This window comes from Mandrillus leucophaeus, unplaced genomic scaffold, assembly GCF_000951045.1.
Source record: "Mandrillus leucophaeus isolate KB7577 unplaced genomic scaffold, Mleu.le_1.0 Scaffold221, whole genome shotgun sequence".
Lineage (NCBI taxonomy): Eukaryota > Metazoa > Chordata > Mammalia > Primates > Cercopithecidae > Mandrillus > Mandrillus leucophaeus.
Window position 1 is genome coordinate 2,801,040 of NW_012102266.1, and position 5,004 is coordinate 2,806,043.

The window sequence follows — 5,004 nt, forward strand, 5'->3', positions numbered from 1 at the left end:
TTTACTCTTTGCCAAAATAGCTTCTAAGATGCAGTTGGGGAAATTAACATTCGGCTGGGAGGCGTACACCCTCATGCTCAACAGGTGTTCTCCACTGGCTTTTTAATGGTAATAACAATCCACAACTGTTGAGTTATTTGCCCCTTAATATTCACAAAAAATAAGAGGAAGGTACTATTTTATCCTCATTTTATGATAAGGAAGCACAGAGAGGTAATATAACTCTTTAAGTTTGCACTGGTGGTAAACAGTGGAGCTAGAGCATGGCCCATATCTATCTCATCAAAAATCCATATCTTTCCCTTAAGCCATACTTTTCACATGTGCTGAGCAGACTCCGAAAGGTTGCTCTGTCAATAAACATCTGCACACATGTGCCCCACATCCTTGAATTCAGCCCCACAAGGGCTCCGTAGTGCCTTGTTTACAGGTGGTGATGATAGTAATAATAATGGTTGCTGTCGGAGATGTGATGGCTGGCTGGTGGTGTTCATAATGAAAGTTCACCTTCCCGCCACCTCCCCTAGAGCCCAGAAGATCATGTTCTCAGGCCTTTTTTCTTTGGGCTCATTTACAAGACAGTCATAGGTAAAGAAAGGCAGATTTATTAGAGAAAGTATGCAGATATGTTGCAAGGATGCAGCAAGCAGCACAGCAGAGAACGGCCTACCTGCAAAGATGCAGGGGCTGGAGGGAAGTTTTGTAAGTTGTGCTGGAGAGGGCTGTGTGCAAGTAAGCTTGGGCTATGCTATATGCTAAGACTATGTTGGGGTAATTTTTAACTGTCAGCCCTTTCCTCTCCAGGTGCCCAAGGGAAATGCTATGATGTTCTTAGACATTTTGCAACCCGTATGCCTTCCGTTTCTGGAGTTGCAAGATATTGGCTGTGGTTTTTCACACAAAAGGGTTGCAAGTAGGGTTAGGTCCCGGGTTAGGTCCAGTCCGTGTTCTACCAGCCTGGCTCCTTCCCAGTTCCTTTTAACTTATTGATTTATTAGGGCCCCATAGTTACTGCTTATACTGAATTTAACTGTCATACACTATTCTAAATGCTTTTACATATATTAACTCATTTTACAGATGAAAATGGGGCTCAAAGTCAAATACTCATAACACAGGTGTTTCTTGCTGTCGGGTGAAGAGAAATCTTCCTCTTTGCCCACTGAAGGATTACTGAAAATGAATGGATGAAAGGCAGATTAATACAAGAAAAAGGCATACAAAATGTATTTAAAGTGTCCAGGGGAAATCACAGTAGAGTGATTACCCAATAACTCAATGAGGCCCAGATGCTTTCATACCCTTCTTCAAAGGGGAAGGGGAGATGGTGATGAAGGAGTAACCGATTTTCTATGGAAATGAATGAGGCCAAAGAAAAATGGTCTGAGACCATGTTCCTCTGGGCTCTGGGCTCTGGGCTCTGGGCTCTGGGGAGGTGGCAGGAAGGTGGACCTTCATTATGAACAAAGCTTGTCTTATTATACAGATAAAGTCTCCCAGGTAATCTTAGTAGCTGCCTTCAGAAGAATAGATGAAAAGTTTGTCTGGGTATGGTGACAACTCCCAGTCTCTTCTCCTGTTGTTAATCTTTCCTGGTTATCTGATGGGACTCCTAAGGACAGATTCTTAAGACAATTGCATTTCTTTTGGGAAAAAAGCTTCCTTAGCCAGATAAGGAAATTTGGGACAGAGTCCCTTACGGTGCTTGGGAAAAGAGAGAATAAGAGAAACAGGTGTGAGGGGGAAGGACAAAGAGAGATGTTGGTTCTGAGGCTTATTTCTGAAACCTTTCCATTTTCTTTCCTTCAAAGCATTCAGCATGCAAACTTACCGTATTTTGTGGTACTGTTTTCTGTGCCTCAACGGTGCAAATTAAAGGGGGTGTCCTTGATTAAGAAAGTCTCTTCTGTTTTCCAGAATTTCTCAGAGCCTTTTCCTATGCACTCTAAATTTTCTAGATGTATTTGATGAAGGGATCCTTTGTTTGGATAGAAGCAGAGGGTCATTGTTCTCCCATACATCCTCTGGGAGATGCTGGTCTTGGCAGTCACAATTTTTCCAGGGTATGCAAGTGAATTAGTTTATCAGACTTTTTTTTTCCTATTCTAGAAGGAAGCAGCAGATCTGGGAACACCGTGTGGCAGGGAAGGGTTGTCACCAAAGGGTGGTGACAATGCTGAGAGAGGGGAGGGGAGGATGGTGGTGCACTTGGGTAGGTGATTTAACCTCTCCCAGCCTCAGGACAAAGTGGGTATGGTGATGCCTCCCTTGTGGTGTTGCATCAGAGATAATGATGGTTCTTGGTACAGGATATGTGCATAATCAGTAGTGACTGATATTTGTTATCCTGTTACGTCTTATAATAAGCAGCATAGCCTTGGGAAAATTTTAAAATCTAGAATAGCCTTCATTTCTTCCTCTATAGGACAGAAATAAGGGTTCTACATCAGATTGTTGAGATGATGGGGCAGACATGTAGGGGGTTGTCAATATGGGATGCTGAATTGTTTTCCTCCAGCCAGCGCCACCTCACATGGGGAGTGCCCCTCCGACTCACTTGCCTCAGTTCTGGAGAAGACGCACAGATTCCAAGAGCAACTGGAATGTATACTTCTTAATCGTCCTTGGACCTTCTATTTGGGCCAATTCCCTTCGCCTGGGGTCAGGAAGCTCATCCGTCAGGACTCACATAGTTTGTAAGGAGACGTTGGGTTCATTTCCATTTTTAGGGTGTCCATTGCAAAGCCCACTATGACTGAAGATCTTACTGGACAACACACAGCAACTGCCGCCACACAGTCAGGAACGTGCCTTTTTCCCAAGGTCAAAACGTTGTGACCTCTCAACAGGGACAAATTATACCTGACCTGATATTGGGTATGTCTGAGGTGCACAGAGTCTCTGATTCTATTCAGAACATAGCACCTGTCAGCAATCAACAGAATCAAATGGTCTGGGCTGAATGTTCACTTCCTCCTTTTTTTCCTTTGCCAAAACATAACTATGGGTTGAGGGGAAGCATCACAGATGAGAAACAATGAGCCCGGTCTTCCCGGTGTAAACCCAAGCAAGGACTGGCACAGTGGGTCAGTCCCCTGAGGCAAAGTCAGTAGAAACCAGACTGTTGGCAGCTTCCTTATAACACTTTGTGCAATCCCATGAAGAGAAGAGTAACATAAACTAAATTCCCGGGCAGGTTTTCTTTGTAAAATTTCAAGACAAAAACTCAACTTGTAGGTTTTCTAGAGACATACCTATACTCTACATTGAATGGGATATTTTAGCTTACGGGGGAGACTTCCTGTTGATAACAACCATTTTCATTTGTTGCAGGATCTGAAATAAAACCATGTGAAAAAATTCCTATAAGGTTTTACATATTACTCAGCACAGGGCAAGAGCCAGATAAATGGTAGCAAAGTTAGTGCCATCATGTAATCTTGTGAGAAACAAGATTTATTCTTCCTATCTGCAACTTTAATTAGAGCTCTGAATTGAATGAAAATTCTGAAAGCACTAGAAAGTCAAATTTAGAATGCTCCTTTCAGCAGCAGAAATGGGGTAAATAAGAACAGGGACACTAGGGGAACCACCTTATTACAAGCCATTTCCATTTGACATTTTGCTGTATTTGAAGAATGTTTGTGGGCATTGACGCCTACGTATTAGACATTTGATGCGCAACTGGTGCCCTCTAGTGACAGGGTGAACAGTGTTCAGTCACTGAAGCTAAAGAAATCCATTCCTCCTAACTTAACCAATCCCAGATTTATGAGAAGGGAAGAGAAAGGGGAGAAGCTGGGAGGCCAGAAGTTGTCTGTCTCTCTGTAATTCAGAAGGCAAATCTCAGCAGGCATCCTTTGGTCTCTAAGATAAGGGTTCTTAAATGCTTTTGAAGTTTCACTTTTCTTTTGGAGAAAGGACATTTTCTACCTTGTATCTCTGAGAACTTCCCTAGTATGGGAGCTGAGTTTTTAAAGGCCACCTCAGGTAATACAGCTATACTCCAAAATTCACACAATTCCTCTGCCCTCTGGAAGACCATGGAATAATGAGGCTGTGGATTTTGGTTCCACGGGGAATCCTGGAACCCATATCCCACAAATACTGAGGGATGACTATAAACATACACATACAGTATGGCAGATACAACATGATAGAGTAGATTCCTGCAGGAACCATGGAAACAGACAATCCAGTTCATTTCTCTGATCTCATATTGAATGTATCTCTCCTTTCCACCATGATTTCATCCACATTCACTTGCATATGGCATAAACTGATTTTTTTTAACTAATGGAAGCCTATTCAGGGATCAATTATTACTTCATGGAAATATTCGTCAACCATTCCCTACTTTCCTACTTAAAAGCAGGGGGAAAGTGTGTTTTTACTACTAGGTAATTTAATCATTTTTTCCCCTCTCACCTCCTATATATCCACTGGGGCCAAGTCAGCTGAAAAAATAAAATCATATAACAAACTGCCACTTCATCATCTTGTCTCAGAAACTCCCGCTGGCAGCACACATTTCATATACCCCAAATGGGGTGTTCTGAAACAGACAGGCGAATTCCAGCTTCCCTAATTTACTGCCCTCCTTTCCATAGCATCAGATTCATAAAACATTGCCTGGGTGGCTGGCTGTCTCACTGTCTTGAGGCTGAAGCAAGACACAGGGGACCAGGAAGGAGACATTAGTTGCCAAGTCTCTGCTGACAAGAATACTTGCCTCCGCCCTTTTAGAGCATTTAACATAAGCAAAAGAAACAGGGGAAAAAGACTTGGCTTGCCAACAAACCATTACGCAAATCTAAAGATTTTAGTATTCAGTTTTGCTGCTGTAAGTGTTCTTTCCATGACTAGTCCTATTAATTGGTGCTTCAGCTTCAAAACTATTTCAGTTTTTATGTCACAGAAGAGACTTGAGAATCCAATTCGCTATGTTTATTAGAAACATTTGAACATTTTTCTACACATCGTTTTCATGTTAAATAACATAGT